Source organism: Gymnodraco acuticeps, unplaced genomic scaffold (genome assembly GCF_902827175.1).
Source record: "Gymnodraco acuticeps unplaced genomic scaffold, fGymAcu1.1, whole genome shotgun sequence".
Lineage (NCBI taxonomy): Eukaryota > Metazoa > Chordata > Actinopteri > Perciformes > Bathydraconidae > Gymnodraco > Gymnodraco acuticeps.
Genome location: NW_022990938.1, coordinates 527,534 through 546,577, shown reverse-complemented (window position 1 = coordinate 546,577; position 19,044 = coordinate 527,534). Strand labels below are relative to the sequence as shown.

The following is a 19,044-nucleotide window of genomic DNA, read 5'->3' as shown; positions in this document are numbered from 1 at the left end:
TATCATGTCCTAGTTACTGTTAGGCCACAAAAAAGGGCTATACAAGCATTTCCAGAATTGCTCTCAGAAAAGTAATGGGCAAAGCAAACTTCACGCAGATCAGAGGAAATCAACCTGTAATCCCAAACTCTAGTCTAGATGATAAAAACAAATCTGCTAAATCAAATGGCTTATTAAATAGGGAAAGTTGACATTTTAAAATCCTACCAGAACAAATCAATATGGTTGATATTTTGGTTCAATCAAATGTGTTGATGTAGCACTACAGCTAACAATGCTAACACACAATACAGCTGTGTTTATATGGCTTCAGTTAAGTGGCCCTATTCTGCTCATTTTCAGGTACATATTTGTATTTTGTGTTGTTCAAATGCTTTAATGTTCAAACAGGTCTTTATTCTTCTCATACTGCCTCCGCTGCAGCACCTCTTTTCACCCTCTGTCTGAAACCAGAGCCCAGTCCGCTCTGATTGGTTAGTTGGCCGACTCTGTAATTGGTAAACCGCTTACAGACATCCTCGCCCCTTCTCCTGTATCAACTACAATGTGTTGGAGTGCTAGCCAATATAAGTTACATCGTGATGTCAATATGATACGGAAGTAAACAAAGGGCTACATCAGGGTGTGATATATATAACACACTACAGGAATAGGGAAAACCCCAAAAAGTATAAAGGGGCCTCTTTAAAATCATATAATATGCATCCCTGTTTTAGGTCAGGAGTGAAATCAGAAGGAATCCTCAGAATACTTTTATTCCTGCAGCTGATTATTGCTAATAATAACCAAGGATTCTAAACATGTTTTTTATGCACTAACACTGTAAACACACCAGAATTTAAATTAAATGTAACAAGGCAGTGGTGGAGACGATGTGTTTAAGGAGTCAGTTTAACACTAAGCACAATAAGCTAATGTTTACTCTCAGCTGTTAAATTGCAATTTGTCCCACACGTGTCCATGGTGGATGATTTCATTACATAGAGAATGCCTGTCTTGATACTATGTGTACAGGATCTCTGCAGAAAGGACTTCTCATCACAACCAAGCATTATAATAACCTACAGTCTCACTTAGCTGGATCAGAGATGTATTTATACTGCTGTGCCCAAAAGATTTCGATGCTACTTGAAGGTCAACCCGTTCTCAACTCTGTCTTTGTTAGTGTGTATCTGTGGGTATATTTCAGCATTACCCTTGTGTATATTTGACTGCTTTGTGTTTATTTGATGTGCGATGTGTGCATCAGATCTAGCCATATTCCTGGCTGGCCATTTTTGCCTCATCTTTGGGCCAAGCTCACCTTTTTTAGTCCCCCTGCATGCCATGTTTTAAACATCAGGGACTTCCTGTAAGAGTTGGTCTGCTTCTGAGACAACACTTCAAAGTGCAGCTCCCACATCTGAGGACTGTTTTATCCTGCTAGAAAAGGAATGCATAATGGACACGGCACCACTGCACTTTTAATGATTCTCATATGAATTAAATATTATAGCTATTTTAACTGGATTACATTGTGTGCGTGCGCACTTGCTACCTTGATGAAATATTAAATGTATGAAAATGGACTGCCCCAGTGGTATGAAAAATAATCAAAATGCACACGTAGAATTAAAAAGGACAACAAATTTGGTGCACAATGGATTTCATTGTAAGAAAATAAGTTACTGAAGTGATAGAGCTGTGAGCAAAGTGTCATTAAATAGAAAACAACTCTGTATGAGTGCTTGAATGTTGTTGTTTGTTTAAGATAGTCATATAAAAATGATCAGAAAAGATAACATGAATGACTCCAAGTAGATGCACTTTAACAGCCTACTAAAGTGCACCAACAAAGTATTTTGATTTTGTTACTGTCTAATTTTCTTCCAATTTTACAAATACAATAGTCACAGTCAACGTAGAGCTGACCCAGAAAGGAAGTACACAGAGGACGAGAACGATGAGGTTCAGTCTGTCCTCTCCGTCAGTGCACAGCAGATGTAATTAGTGGAAATGCTATCATACAATTTTTGCTGCTAAATCAGTCGGAGCACATTATTTTCTGCGAGTAGTGAAAGGAGTCTGTTCACAGGAGCACCTGGGAGATCGGAGACCCTTGAGTTATCCTGATGACAGTTTTGCTTGTGTATGTAAAGTATGGCACCTGAACTAGTGTGTGTGTGTGTGTGTGTATTCCTGTCCATCACAAAGTTCGCATCCATTACTGAATTTCAAATATTATCAACATACTTAATCAGTTATAATTTAATCATTCCCATCAATCTAAAATCCAGCTAAGACATGCAAGGCTCGTTAGCTAAGTCAAGCTAATTAAGTTAGCATCAGATGATAACCTCTCAACATGTGCATGACCTTAGAGCAATTCCAAAATAAATTGCAAGAAGCAATTGACTTTTCATTCAGGAATCAAAGAAGTCAGATGACAGATATAATATAAATTTTAAAAAATTAAAAACTCCATAGATGCAAGGGGAAGCGAATAGATGTAGATTAAGAGCCATCATACGTTTCCAAGCTTAAAATGTTTCAACCTGACAAATAAAATGTATGCTTTACAGGGGTCATTCAGTTAACTGCATATATGTATTCAGACAAAAAAGCTGAAGAAGGAAGAATATTAAAAAAAAAGGAGTCTAGTTTCTTGTGACTTCTGAGTCTTCTACTTTGCTTCCTAGCTGCAGATATCGTCTGTGCAGTGGTTACATGTAGCGGTTTGAAGCATAAGGCCTTTAGTCAACTCTGCGTCTTAACCTTCTATTGCGTTCATTTAACTCAATTTTACAAAAAGGCAAAATACAAATATTCATGTAGCTTTATCACCTGACGGGGAAATCCTGTTTGCAATGCGATTTTCCATTGACATGTGACACTGAGAAGCTCATGATCTTTGTGCCCTGACTAATTACTCAATATTTAGACTCATTTCCTTCAAGAAAAACAAATACCATCTGGCGTTAGTAAACTTTTGAAATCAATTTAAACGCAACTATATGCACATATGGAAGCAAATTAAACTTTTATAAAAACGTTATTAAACTTTATAACTGAAGTTAATTTATTTAATCACCAAGTGTCACAGTGATAAAAGGACACACAGAAGTAAATAAGTAAAGGTAAATCCCAACCTGTCTCCTAATCTTAATGCGTCAAAGGATGGTTCAAGCCACAGCCTCAAAGGTGCTGAGAAATTTAGAGCAGAGGATTGTGGGTAAACTGCAGTGTAGTGGTTCTGGTCCAGAAAGGGGAGCCTCAGCCTTGACCCTCACTGTCCAGTGAGCGTAAAAAGATGATGTCAGAAGCTGTACTGTAGACAACTTTAATCTCTCACTTTGGCAGACAGTGAAAAGAAGCCCCCGGTGGGCTCCAACTATAACTATGAAGATGAAGTCTTATTAAAACTATGCACATGATTGATTGTGAGACAGCCCCAGCTCATCAAAGTAAACGCCTTTTAAGCCAGGGCAAAAGCCTGAAGACACAATTATCAAGTAAGAAATCCAAGTTACACTCAAGCAAATTAACTTCTGGGTTTAAGGTTCAGTGACAGAAAAATATGTACTGTTTCTTATCCTAATTGTTTCTGTTTTAAGGACCTTATTAAGATATGTATTTAAAGAAAAGCGTGCATTTTCTTTCCTTAGAAAGTTCCTATAATGTTCTTTCTAGATAACAGGCTATATTCCATTATAACTTTAAAATAAAACAGCATCTAATATTTAAGTGGTCACGTTTTGTACCCAGAAACAGTAGAAAGTAGTTAAGAGAGTAATTTAGAATTTGAAACAAAAAGTCAAATTATTCAACATATGGATTTCAAATGTTGTATTAAAGAACGAATGGTCATCTTAAAACTATTACATTGAATAGTGGTGTTCCTCAAGGCTCAATTTGAGGTCTTACACTTTTTAATCTATAAGTAATAATAATAATAATGGGTTCCATTTATAAAGCACTTCATATTTGATTTCAAATCCCGAAGTGCTACAAGTAGTGAGCATGACCAATATAAATAAACATTACACAACACGGTAGAATTAATAAAAAGCAATACAAAAATTAATAAAAAGGTCTAGGCAAAGGCTCTTTTGAAGAGATGGGTTTTGAGGCCTTTTTTGCTCTCATTTGGTCGGGGAGAGCATTCCACAGACTGGGAGCAGCCAGTGCTTCCACGGTACAAGTTTTCATAGTCATGCCGATGAAACACAGCTCTACATTGTCGTGTTTCAATCACAAAGTTATGTGTTACTCTATTTTTTACCCGGGAAAGAGGAAGGGTAGAAGTATACTGTAAATACACTAATATCACAGTTTCATCCTTGAATCCCCATCCATAGTCAATTAGTATTAAAGTGAAGGTTATCTGAGGTAATGTCTAGACATGGTCATCCCCCTCCCTTAACTTGATTGTGGTCAATTCAATAATGTAAGAGCTGTTTGATGAGAACTAAGCAGAAAATTAAATAACCTTTGACCTTACCGGCACTAGTCATATATGGTTTGTGTTGAGGACAAAGAGCTGTTTGTTTGCTCTCTTGTGGCTAGGAGTATGGAGGTTGAAAGTTTCCATCTCACACTTGTTGCATTCTGGGGGAAGAATGGTTTGCAAACTAGTGTTGATATACTGAAATTATCTTACACATGTTTGTTTTACATCTTCAGCAGATGATGATACAACCGTCCAGAATAAGGAAGGAAGTGGCCAAAAATACCCAATAGCCACTTTGATTATATACTCACACAAAAACTCACCTCTTCAATCTTTGAAGCTTTTAATGTGTGATTGTTGTTATATTGCTTTTGTTGTTCTTTTATTTTCACTTTCTCTGTAAAGCGACGTTGAGCACATGTAAAAGTGCTTTCAAAATAAATCTATTATTATTATATACTCTTCCTGGTATCTTCTAATTGAAAATGCAATGAGTCGTAGTCTAGTTTAGTCGCTGTCAGCCCCCCTTAGTTTGTTTACATTGCAAATGATAACTTGTATTACTAAAACTCGTTCTGAACTTTTTCACTGTTCACAACTTGGGAATAGTACCATACTGTATAATAGTGTATGAAATCGCAGATATGGACATTAAGGTCCCTCCTCTTATCAGTTGAAGTAATTTAATCTACACAATGGTAATCATTAATGAACACTTTTTAAAATGCATTGTGGATCTAGTTAAGGGAATATCAATTCTCACTAGAGAATATTTGGACAAAGCTACAAAATGGCCAAGGACCATTTATTCACTACTTCCATGTATTTTAACTTCAACTTAAAACAATTAACATTCACATTAAGCTAGCTTTCATTTTTAATGGTATATCGCCTGATTTCATCTATACATTTTACATGTGTATCTAGTTATTTGAGCTAACTACATCTATATATAATCAATATTCAATCATGTCAAATTCTCCTTTCCTTTTTGTACTTTTTCTTGATATTTCTTGTAAACATTTCTAAATATTATAAATATACTTTGAATACACCTCTACATTGCAAAAAGTAGCTTTCTCCTATGTACAGTAATGCTCGAAATGCACTCCCAGCTGCCAGATGGTTACACCTGACTAAATACATGGAAATATTATATAATCAAATCATCAATCATATTTTTTCCGAAATAATTAAATTACTCCACAAACACTGGGGATTCATGAGAATCAAAGTGAATAGTTTTTTTTATCTTTGTGTAAATCTTCTACAAAGAAACATATAACTGATTAGGATTAAACTGATCAAAGCATACATATATAAAAACATGGCATGAAAAAGAGGATTATAACCCACCTTACCAACATGAAGTGCATTTTTGGGCTAAATTTGCCAGCCACTGTTCAAAAGCTTTTGGTGGAGATGTATTGATTACCCCTCCTCCTTTAACTTGATTGTGGGAAATGAAATAATGCAATCCCTTTAATGAGAACTAAGCAGATAATTAAATCAACGTTGACCTTACCAGAACTAGTCATATATAGTTAGTGTTGTGGACAAAGAGCTGTTTGTTTGCTGTGTTTGGCTATCTTTGTGCCTCTGCCGTTTGAATGAGTGATGAAGGGGGGAGTTTCAGGGCTCTGCAGCGATGCAAGAGATGAAAACCGGGAATGAAAGAGAGAGGAGTAAGAGGTAAAGACCAGTAGAGCTTTTATCATATGCAGGTGCTGGTATATGCAGGTCTGGTCAGTTTTTATACTGAGCTGCTTACTTATACTAAAATGTTGTTGTTACATCACACTTCACATCAAAACAGTGGTGCAGTGAAAACCTATTTTTGTAAGCTAACCCCGAAATTAGCATCACAAAGGGCAACCTAGGCAAAAAGCAATGCGATTTTTCTGTTGGATTATTGCAGAAAATAAGATATGTGGTAAACACACGTTTAGTTTAGCAGGATCATCTTTATATATTAACACTGTTCTTGGGTTTTTCGATGCGTAAATGCGTCGGCAGATGTAAAAAGCTAATGTTAAGGCTATAAACAAACTACATAACAGTCGCTTGGCTTCACGTCACCACCGCTAAGCTAAAGGTGGCTAACGTTAGGCGTGATGGCGTTTAGAAGTCTCATTTAGTCACTTGCAAACCCCGTTTTTAAAACATATAGAAGCTTCTGACGTATTTTGTTTTGTAATATTTGTTTACTACATTACTTATTTTAGGCCTCTAACCTTCAATGACATCCACTTAAACACAGACAGTGGCAGAACTTCAGTGTTAGTATTATTAGATCTCAGTGCTGCGTTTGACACTCTTGACCACAACATATTACTAGACCGACTGGAAAACTGGGTGGGACTTTCGGCAACAGTTCTAAATTGGTTTGAATCCTACTTAAAGGACAGAAACAACTTTGTTTCTATAGATAAATACACATCGGAGTTGACAAATATGAGGTGGGGTTCCTCAAGGCTCCATCTTGGGGCCTCTTCTCTTTAACGTCTACATGCTACCACTGGCTCAGATAATGAAAAACTACAAAATAAGTTACCATAGCTATGCAGATGACACCATAACAATTTCACCAGGAGACTATGCTCCAATTCAAACACTGAGTAAGTGCATTGAACAAATCAATGACCGGATGTGTCAGAACTTTCTCCAATTAAACAAAGATAAAACTGAGGTAATGGTTTTTGGAGCCAAGGCAGAACGTATAAAAGTTAGCGCTGAGCTTCAGTCTGCAATGTTCAAAACAACAGATAAAGCCAGAAATCTAGGTGTAGTCATGGACTCTGACCTGAGTTTCAACAGTCACATTAAAACAGTTACTAAATCAGCCTACTATCACCTAAAGAATATATCTAGGATTAAAAGACTAATGTCACAGCAGGATTTGGAAAAACTTGTCCATGCTTTTATCTTCAGTAGACTGGACTGCTGTAATGGTGTCTTCACAGGTCTCACTAAAAGATCTATTAGGAAGCTGCAGCTGATTCAGAACGCCGCTGCTCGAGTCCTCACTAACACTAAGAAAGTGGATCACATCACTCCTGTTCTGAAGTCTTTACACTGGCTTCCTGTGTGTCAAAGAATATATTTCAAAAATACTGCTGCTGGTTTATAAAGCTTTGAATGGTTTAGGCCCAAAATACATTTCTGACCTCCTGCTAAATTATGAACCATCCAGATCTCTCAGGTCTTCAGGGACTGGTCAGCTTTCTGTCCCCAGAGTCAGAACTAAACATGAAGAAGCAGCGTTCAGTTATTATGCTCAAATATCTGGAACAAACTCCCAGAAACCTGCAGGTCCGCTACAACTCTTACTACTTTTAAATCCAGCTGAAGACTTTTCTTTTTGCCGCTGCTTTGAATTGATATATTCATATCTTAAACTGCACTGTAAGTTTTATTATATTTGCTTTTAAATTATTGTTTCTAGATATCATTTTATAATATGTTCCTTAATGCTCTTAATGTCTTTCATTTTTGTAAAGCACTTTGAATTGCCTTGTGTTGAAAGGTGCTATATAAATAAACTTGCCTTGCCTAACCTAAAACACGTTCAAGAAACTGTTGACTTGGTGCGATACTGACTAATTTCCTGGTTTTAGGACTCATTCCTGCACCACACTTTTAGCTTAAATCTCTGAGGCCATACTATGATCATCTCAAACTATAAATTAATAAATGCAGCACTTATCCAAACCAAAAGTGCAGTTTAAAGGTTGTTTTACTGAGACATCTTCACCTAAACCCCCTAAAATGCATCTCCATCCATCCTAAATCAGCATATTAGCACACAAAAATCTCCTTTTAGTTAATATATATATAATATGATCATTATTCATTTCTTTCTGTATTTCTCTATTTATTTTCCGGTTTCTTTATTGGACCTTGCTTCTCCGCCAGTCGTCCTCTCTTATCACCCCAATTGCCATCTTCGGGTAATTGGGTAATAAGCTATGTCTGAGTTCAATTTATTTGTTCTCCCATTATTTAGTCTCTGCTAGTTCCAAGTGTGTTACAACGTTTCTGTGACTGCCAATCCCCCCCGCTCTAGACTACCACGCGCCTCCTCAGATGCCAGCTGCTTCTTTGCCCCAAATAAGGTTCACTAAAACTCAACAGCTGCACAAATCCACTCAGACCTGTTCCTTTGCAAGCTTTACACGTGGGACTTGAATGACTTGACCCAGAATTGATATCGTCAACACAAGGAAATTATCTGTTTTAATTGCCTAAACCTAACATGGGATGCCAGCTCAGAAAACCAAGAAGAATTCCTCATTATTTGCCAATTCCCCTAGGAAGAAATATTTTTTGTTGAGGACTATATATTATAAAACATTTACCAACATACGATTTTAAATATTCTTATTTTTTAAGGGTCAAAAAGTGCAAATAATACATAACAAATACAAACAATTATAAATAAAATATCATAAAATAATACGTTGGCTAATCTTTTTTTTTATTCAATGGCGGTCACACAATGTGATACATCACTAAATAACAATTACAAATATTTCTGACCAAAACTCTGCACATTGCCCTCTCTGCTTCCACCAGCGTGAATTCTCAAGCATGCGTTGCACTTATGCGATGATAATGCATGCATGAACTAAAACGAATGTTAATTTACTTTTTTTTTCTGCTGTCTGTGAAGTTTTCACAATGACAGATCTCATCAGTGAATCACTGTCAACATGTGTTGTAATGCTGTAATTAATAATCATGTCTGATCACTTTCATCTCAGTGTAATTGAGCGGCTGCAACTGCTGTCTCAAAGCATTAGGGATTAAAGGGCCTCGCTGCTGGTTGTGCGTGTTTTAGCCCTTGACATGCAGAGTGTATGTTCTTTACATTAGCTGAACATTTTCTGCAGCATTCTATACGTTTTCAAATTGATATCCTACGGTGTAAAGTGCAATTGGTCCTGGTTAATTTCAGTATGTTCTACAAATCATCTTACACAAACTTAAGTTTACATAGGTGATCCATCACACAGAACGCATCTACTTTAGCTGTCTGTCCATTTCACTTGTTTTTTAGAGATAGGGATGTCTCAATCTCAATTTGTGAATGTAGAAATTAAATCATAGATCTGAAAACTGAATCTCCTCTCTTTTTGTAGTGGTTTGTTTATCTTTATATTCGTTTTGTGTCTCTTTGCGGTTTCAAGTCTATTTTTTTATTTTATTTTTTAATGTTACATTTCTCTTTGTGGTTTCAAGTCTAACGAGGGGAAGTGTGTCCCTTGGTTGTTTTGTAGTAATTTGATGTCTCTTTGTAGTTGTTTGTAGGCCTTTTTGTAGTTGATGTGTCTCTTTTGAGTGTCTCTATAGTTTTGTCTCTGAGTTTTCGTCTCTTTGTGGTCAACTTGTGTCTCTTTGTAGTCCTCTTTGTATTTGATACACATATCTCTGTAGTTGTGTTTATCTTTGTAGTTTCTTTGTATTTCTGTCATCTTTCTGATCTGTGTGTCTTTGTTGTCATTTTATGTCTCTTTGTAGTCAATAGATATCTTTCTCTGGTTTTGTTGTGTCTCTTTGTGGTCATTTGATTACTTTTTGTGGTTATTCTGTCTCATTTGGAATTGTTTTGGACTTGTTGCAAGGCATCTTTGTGTAGACATTGTGTGTCTCTTCCTGGTTGTTACATGTTTCTTAGAGTGAAATTATTTAGGTGAAGCCCAGGGGCCTCTGACACTTTGGGCCCCTAGGCCCGTCCCTATTAGGGCCATTCAGTAATCCTGCCATGAAGTACAACATGAGGATAATCTACTTTATAATCTCACATTATACACATTTGTGTATGTATTGTGAAATATATAGTGTTGCTGTCTGACTTAAAGCAACTTCATCTTAATTTATACTTCCACTTGTTCCACCTCTCTTCTTGGCTTCCTCCCTCTATCTGTCCCTTGTCTTGCTCTGTGTCTGTCTTTATCTCCATCATGGTCTCTCTCTATCTGTGGTTATGTTAATGATCTGATGTGCAGGCAGAGGAGGCGTCTTGCGAGGCTAACGTGAGACGACACCGATCGTTTCATCACCATGGGGAGCCCCAGAGACCAAAGACTCACTTAAAAGGCGTATTTCAGGGTATTAATTGCTTGACATGGCTCACCCAGGTATGGAAACCCTTTGCTATGGCAATGGAAGAAACTAGAAGATAATAAAAAGCTGTTGTCGGCCAAGAGGATGCCTGCTGAGTGAGTAACAAGCGGCCGAGTTATTTCTCACAAAATCACGTGCAGAGAGCAGAAAAAGTTAAGGTAATTGAGTTAACCACCCCTCCTACCCCGCGCTCTTTCATGGTGAGTCTGCTTCTGTGCGTGAGTGGGAGTGAGCTCACATGACTTGGAGTGTTGTCCCAAACTGCACACTTCTTTTGCCTTCATTAGTAAATATTGAGACGAAGAGTAAGAGCCACAAACTGATACTAAACAGACCCTTTACTGTTACTTAACTGACATGGATGAGAATATAGCATTACAACACCTGGGCCCATTACCTGATAACATAAATGAACTGGAATAAAAAGGTCAATAGTTCATAAAAAGAAGATCAGGAGAATACTGGCTATGGTTAGTGTGCTTTTATGAGAACATTCTGTTACATGTTCTACTTTGTGCTACATTCAAAGTAAATAAAAGCCCACATATTACATTTATATTCAAGTAAAATATTCTAAAAGGTCTGACAACTGTTTTGCTTCACATACAATTTGAAATTTTTGTAACTGTCTGTCCTGGTTTTCATGATGAAATAACAATGATGCAAAAAAGTAATTTAAAATAAATAATAAATACAACTTTAAATTATTGTATCCCATTATTATTATTTTATCATTATTTGTATTATTATAATGTACTGTATTTCTAAAAAATGTCTGTATTTTTTAATATTGTTTTTTATTATCACATTTGTTATTGTTTTATTTGTATTGTCTGTTCCCAGTTGGCAGGTACTGTATTCCTCCGTTCTTTACGTCATCGCCCTCAGAGCCTCAGCTGCTTTTAATCAAGTTGTATTCTTGTGAAATTCGCAGTAACGTGCTGTGCTTTAATTCTATTAGGTTGGGTATTATCATCCCAGCTTAGATTTCAGGGTTGAATTATTTAAACTGGGTCTCATGCCATTTACACAATTCAGGCCTACATTTGACATGGGTGCTTCTTTTATTTTGATTTCACATCTAACAGTCCTTTTTACAGCTATCGGAAACAAGGATGCACTTTATAGAGCGTGCAAACATGGGTGCACAACACAAACAAATGCACGCTATCAACAAGTCTGCAGTATTATTTGCTACATTACATACTTTACAATGTATTTACTCCCAGAGCAGGTGTGTCGGTTTCACTTACCTGTCCGTACCAGTTATATTCCAGCATTGTGACGACTCTTGTTGCTTTCAACAACACGCGATCAAAACTGTAAAAAATGTACCGACTGCGGCCTGTTGCTCTCCTCTCGACCCGACTGTACAACTCTCCCCTGTGTTGGATTGATGTCGTCAGGAGTTTGGAGGGCCAGGCGTCAAAAACCAAGCCATCACACACACATTTTTGTACACATGCACTAGCAAGCATGCACACACTCACTCACACACACCCCTTGTTGAATGTTGGCACTCCCAGGGCTTACGACCTGTTGATAATGAACCTGAACCCATTATTTTGAGTCAATGAATTGAAAGAAATAGGGCAAAGAATGAAAGCCACAGGGCCAATTAACGGCATTCTTTGATGTATTACCCTCGCTCACCACTCAAGCAGACCGCTCTGCGCCGTTTTGTCTTCATTCCCTCTGTTATTCATTAATTATTCTGAGCGGGGTCAGGGTTCGTGTGGCTAATTGTGCAGACCGTCTCTCTTTGAGGATGGCAAAAGATTCCCCAACACTGACACTCCCCCCGACTGTGCCCAGTCACCTTGAATTATGCCAATTATTCCAATGCTTTGATTCCCCCCCTCCCTTCTTCTCTCTGTTCTATCATTGTATTAAGCTGTGTGTCTTTTTCCCTTCTGACTGAAGTCTCCATCACTGGACTGTTTCACACACACACACACACTCACACACACACACACACACACACACACACATTAATAAATACATTGTATGTTTGTGAGGATCTTTGTGGTGGACTCAGGATACTTTAGGTCTTCTGAGGTTAAACTGTAGTTCATCTTTGTTGCCCTCTACTTTACTATATGAATTACCATGTGTCACTTTGCTGTCTTTTACTGCAACTTCTAAAACATGAAAATAGCCTAATGGGATTTTATTGACTCCTTATTACAAGCTTTTTGAAGAAAAACAATATAACTTAGGCTACGACACCCTCTATCCATTAATGCAGCTCTTTGAAATGTATGTTTTTTTTCTCACGGGTGGAAAAGGACCCATTTTGTAATGGACAATAAAGTTATATTGTATTGTAAGTAAACATATTTGCAGTGGCACTTAATGTGTGAACACAGGGAGAAGGTAGATTTAATGTACTTGTTAACATTTTACATTTTCTTTATTAATAATAATAATAATCCTTATATTTATTATAGGGCTTTATCAATGACTCTCAAAGCGCTTTTACAAATACACATTACACATACAGATCATACATGTAATGGTCATCTACTGTGGACAATACCCACAGGAGCAAATTCGGGTGAAGTGTCTTGCCCAAGGACACAACGGCCTGACGCAGCGGGGCGGGAGCGGGTTTCGAACTGGAGTTCCCCAACGCCCCCTTGATCTGATGATCAAACGCACAGACCACTGCGCCACCCGTAAATGTGTAGCTTAGGTAGATCAGCCATCTTTAGAGAGGGTGTATATTGTTCCCTTTTTTGTAATGCAAGTGCATCTTAATTCCATAGACATCCACACATTTGCTAAGATGAAATCATATCATCAAATATAGTTTGTCAACTTTCTAAATGAACATGTATCAATCTACTCATCTGTCATTAAGAAAGCATATTTTCCCATTTAGTCAAACAATGCCTTTAACAAAAAAATATTTGATTTGAACCCTCTATCTATTTTTTGTTTAGAGAAAAAAGCCTTATTTGAACATAGATCTTTTATAAGTTCCCATAAGTGTTGAAAAAAAGTTTGTTCCTCTGGATTTGTCACAGTCCATGCCATTTTAAACGGGCCGTTTGAAACGCATTACTCAGTTTAGGATGAAGAGTGAGTCGTAACACTTTATAAACTCTATTGCACTTATCTTTAATATACTATACATTTAGGGACGAACTATACATAATCCTCATTGTTCAGTTTTGGTTCTCCTTTGTTTTAAAAATATCTCGGTATAACTCAGACATTTTGACATTTACGATACAGTGCACAGAATTCCAGGAAGATACAGGAAACAAAGGCAATGCAATTATGCAAGCGATATGAGAGGTAATCAGATTAGGATACTTCTGTGAAGGCAATCCCTCTTTAGCATGATTAGGAGCATAGACAGCATTTAATGGTCTAATTATCTGTCCGACTTTTATAATATCTTTAATCAGAAACATGAGAAACAATTCACTTGAGGGGACAAATTGCTGGGAAAATTAACCATTGAAATATCTATAAATACAAAAACTATGAAACTTTTTTGTATTTTTTTATATCAATATTCACTCTCTATAAGCCTTTCTAGAGAGTGTGTAATCTGCAGGATTTTAAATGACTTTAAAGTCATCTCTCTAAGGGGGTTCTTTGGTATGTGCCCACAGATCTGTCATTCTGACAATTTGGAGATAAATGTGCAGCTGATTAATTTTAATGACATTTAAAACAATTAGGATTACTATCAGGCTTGATTTACAGTGTATTGGCGGATGTGTTTGTAGACACTGAATCACACATTGTATTCTCTTGGTTATTGAAACTGTATCCTCCTACTGTGTCACGAAACGCTGCCTTTCCGATGACTTCATTATAGACGAGACTCCATGTAACCTTGGTCAAATGTAAACATAAAAGGTCACAACATTTAAAAGACATTAAATGAACAGGATATTTTAATATTATATTAAAATAAGAATATAATTGAATTGACAATAGCTCAAATTAGCTTCAATTGACTTAAACTAACAATCGACCGGAATATACGTTGTTGGTAAAAGGAGTCAAACTCAATAAGGTACCAAATAATCTATGTTGTGAGAAATCAGTCTCACGAAATAATAAAGCTATTATTAAACTGTTACCTCACTCATTTGTCATTAAACCCCTAGATACCATCTGCCTTTTTCACTTCCCTTAGATGTCAACTATCCCCTCAGTTCCTTTGTTGCTGTTTGTCCCTGATGAAAGAAGAACTCATAAGGTCACAGAAATCCTACGCTAACCTTTTGTCTCTCAAGTCCTTTTGGATGTGTCTTCTTCAAAGGGAGTCCCGAGCAGCATCTCTAGCTACGTCCTCAGGCCGCGGCTGTGCCTCTGACGCCACTGCCTCAACATTGTGTCCCACTCTGACCTCCCTAATTCAGTGTGTGCGCGTGTGCGTTCTAGCCCAGTGGTTCTCAACTGGTCAGGCCTCGGGACCCACTTTTTTCCTTGTCAATAAATCGCGACCCACAATTTTGAACCGCTCAAATCTATTAAACAAAAAATCAGAATACAATTGTAATTAAAGTGAAGTACAGTGCATATATCCTTATATCCCTTCACAGAACTAAAGTAAAGTATGCTTTTAAAGAATCAAAGTTGAACTGTATAACAAAAAAAGGCACACTTGACTTTTATTCAATAAAAAGGCAGACTTGGAGTCAATCCTGCAAATTCACCATACGTGAAAACGTGTCATGCTGAAAACCCAACCCCAACAGGGTCCCGGAGATTTTTTGAAATACTAACATATAAACTACTAATACATTCTGGTACACTCTGAGAAGAAAATAACTAAATGTACCCGACATATTTAATAATATTTGATGCCATTGTTTGTGTTTCACTTTGTTCTGCTGAACCTGCTCCACGCAGAGAGAAGAGTAAAGAGGAGAGAGTCTCTGTGAATTACTTTGTGGGTAAGGGTAGATAGCCCCCATTGTTCTGTGACCTGTCAATCATCAAACCGGGGGTCATATTTCATTACGTGTTAATTTGTATCTGAAGTTGTACCCATGGATGTATAAAGAGTAGTTCTACCTCAAAGTTATTCTCCTTGGGGACTTCCGCCAACAATCTTGATTCTGATTGGCCAGAAGACTGAAAAAAACATCAGCAAAGATGTTTTATTGAGAAGATGATCACTACGTGACAGAAGTTTTCAAAACCGTTGATGTTCTCCGGTAATTCCATCCAACGCCTACTGCATGTGCAGCGTTAGAAAATCGGGCTTTCAAAATAAAAGTTTTTTTTTTTTTATTATTTACTCCCATATCTGCGACCCACTCTAAATGGGTCCGCGGCCCACTTTTTGGTCGCGACCCACCAGTTGAGAACCACTGTTCTAGCCTATACCTATGGAGGTCGACCAAGAAATTAGCATCGCTCCCGCTACAAGAAACAATGGAATTTTTCCATTTAATCTTGGTATATGGCAAACAAACATTCATGATTATTACATATTTTGCTCAGCAGGATAATCTCCACACCACTTAGTTCTTTTTGAAGATAAATGCAATCGCCATGAGTCAAAAGCTAAGATTAGCAAACTACTGTATTAAGCGTCTTTGAGTTGTGAAAAGCGCTATATAAATAAAATGCATTATTATTATACTGATGCGTGTATGCTAACCTAAAGATGGCTAATGTTCAGCGTGTTTAGTAGACTCGTTTAGCCACTTGTTAGCGACCTCTGTGTTATCAACACATAGATGCTTTGAAGGTATACAAGTGGGGTATTTACTATGCCCCAAAAGAAAACATTCAAATCTCTTCAACTTGTATAAACAACGGACCTTATTTTAGGCGTCTCATCAAAAACGTTTAAATGCTAAAGCTGATTTTCATGGTTTTAAGACTTGTTCCTGAACCTCTCGATGGAAGGGTCATTTAAGAGAACACTATAACTTTTAATAGTGAACAGAGGATGATCTTCACCCAGCTTTTCATCAAGTGTACTTTAAAACATGATATATTAGTAAATGCACATTTTTGATAGGAGTTAGGAGAGAACACTGATACCATTTTCAGGTCTGTGGGCTAAATATAAAGCGACCGCCAGCAGCCATTAGCTTAGAAATAGTTCCGCACACATCCGCCATGAAACCACAAATAGTGGTTTTGACACTATGGTTTTTGTACAGCTTGTGCGAACTGAATGAAGGCTTGTTTGCAAAGTTTCCCATAAGTGCTGAAATAGTTCGATTTGTCACAGTTTGAGGCACTTTTAACGGGTCATTGGCAACGCATTGCTCGGTTTAGGATGAAGAGGAGCTACTGCACCAATACATTTTAAATAAATACATTGCACTTATACGGAATTATATGCTGAATATACAACATTTGACCTTTTAATTAAGGTACATATAATGCTTGTTTCAGTTGTATTCCCTCACATCAGTGGAAAAGGGTGACTACAAGTTGTGCAGTGAGCCTCAGAGGGAAACATGTCTTTCAGTAGAGGACAAAGGGTGGAGGGTGCTGTTAACAAAGGGACCTGATAAGATCATGTAGCCACAAGCCAAAAACAAGAAGGATTCAATGAGGTGACAAGGTTTTTTGTGTTTTTAATGCATTGCTGTTTCCTACTGTCCTGAGGCTTGAGGACGTGTCACTGTAGATCATTATCTTAGCATTCTTACCAGGATGTTTTGGATGCAAGAGTGTATCCTAGTATAAATAATGTGAAAGTAATCAAGACACAAAGTTAATTAGGCTTTATTCCACCCTATGGAAAGTCAAAGAAATGTGTATTTATTTGAGATGCTATTGTCTATGTTCTGCCTATGTTTATCTACTGTATAATCCTTCATTACGGGGGATGGTCACACTTATTTTGTGAATTGTTTGATTCGGAGTGATACAATGTGTCTCTGCCATTCAGAAAAATGCTTGATAAATTTCACGAATGCTTTTGAACCACGCCATTTTTTCGCTTTCGTTTGCTGCCATTTCACTGTGACTGTGTTTGTGCAAAACACACACATATAACTCTTAAATCGTAGTTTTTGATCAAGTTTGGATCAGTTTGAAACGTGGATCACAAACACACAGATACAGTCACACACACAAACACACTAGGGGTTCCCAAATACCAATGATGTTGTTCTTGTTCCCCCCTCTGAGCTTATCTAGCCTCCGGGGAGACCTCCAGCCCACTCCCTCCCTCTCCCTTAAACACAGATCCCTGAACCCAGCGGGGAGCCTCTGCTGGTCCCAACACACTGTCCACTTCCCCAGACACACACTCACACCACTACTCTCTCCACATTGTACCTTTTTTTTCCCCTTTTGAATCCTATTAGTGCGTGAACTTAGTTTAACTGAAAAAGACTGTCGACTTCACTCAATTAGGCCTAATAGGATTAGGTTGCTGGTATGGGCCTGGAGGTTTAAATAGGAATGGAATTTTGGCAGACACCTGCTCCATCCATTGCATTAATCTTATAAAGACCATGTAGTATGCAGGGGCCCCTGTGATGCCCAGGGTGGGACGCCTGCATGGCTGTATTAGGTACATGGGTTTTTAGGCCTGCTGGCATCAGGACCAGGGGAAGTGTGGCCCTTGGTGAACGTACAGTAGGCATATTGTTGAGCAAAGCACTGAATCTACTTGAATACCCATGCTACTAAAAGTTACATTTTCTCGAATTAATAAAACTTTCTTTAACTTTTTTACGGGATTCTTTCTTAATTACATTCCCTTCATTTAAAACTAGGAAGTAAGGAAGCAACCACACTATGATCTACAGTGTTATGTCCTGCAGGCATAGATTTTAGGAACTTTCAGTGAAATGTCATCAATAAGATATGATCATATCACTGGACTTTTTGGTGTTTCTGACTTCGACTTATCAATCTGTCTTTTTTGTGCACTTATCTAGAGAAATTATCAATTTTATAATATAAGCATTGAGAGCAATTATGAAGTACACTAAGAGAAATCAGGCATACTGTGTAAGTTGTATTAACATTGTATATGCGTATAATCAAATGTTTTATCATCAGCCAAAAATGCTGATTAAGCGTCTTTGGGTTGGGGTGATATTATCTTTAGGTACTAGCAATTTGTCAAGGATAACTCTTTCAATTTTCAATAATGGATTTGCTCATTTTTACTGGATATGTGGACTGGATAAACTGCGGTTGATACAGATGTATCTGATCTTCCTGTTGGGTAAGTTTATATATTTTCCCTGTGATTCATAAAACAAGATGTTAGAACCATACTGTCAAATTCTAAATCATGCCACCCCAGTAACTGATAACCCCCATGAAAACTGTTAAAAATGCCTAAATTACTGTGGTCCAAAACACAGCCATAGTAGGGCACAAACTCGTTCCGGGGATTTTTGGGATGGATGTCAAGGGGAAGCAAAGCGTAGGCCTATATGTAAACAGATGAGGATGAATAAGAGAGAGGGAGTAAAGAGTGCTTGCTAAGGCCCCATGCTGGTAAGATAAATGACCCCATTTACAAGGGAACG

The 19,044-nt window shown here is 37.5% G+C and overlaps 2 protein-coding genes across 2 annotated transcripts in view; one reads left to right on the top strand and one right to left on the bottom strand.

The window, feature by feature from the left end:
• Positions 1–19,044, top strand: part of mdfic (MyoD family inhibitor domain containing) — a 259,828-nt gene that overhangs the window by 210,134 nt on the left and 30,650 nt on the right. The gene's annotated exons all lie outside the window — the stretch shown is intronic.
• Positions 1–19,044, bottom strand: part of tfec (transcription factor EC) — a 42,402-nt gene that overhangs the window by 12,498 nt on the left and 10,860 nt on the right. The window lies entirely within an intron of this gene.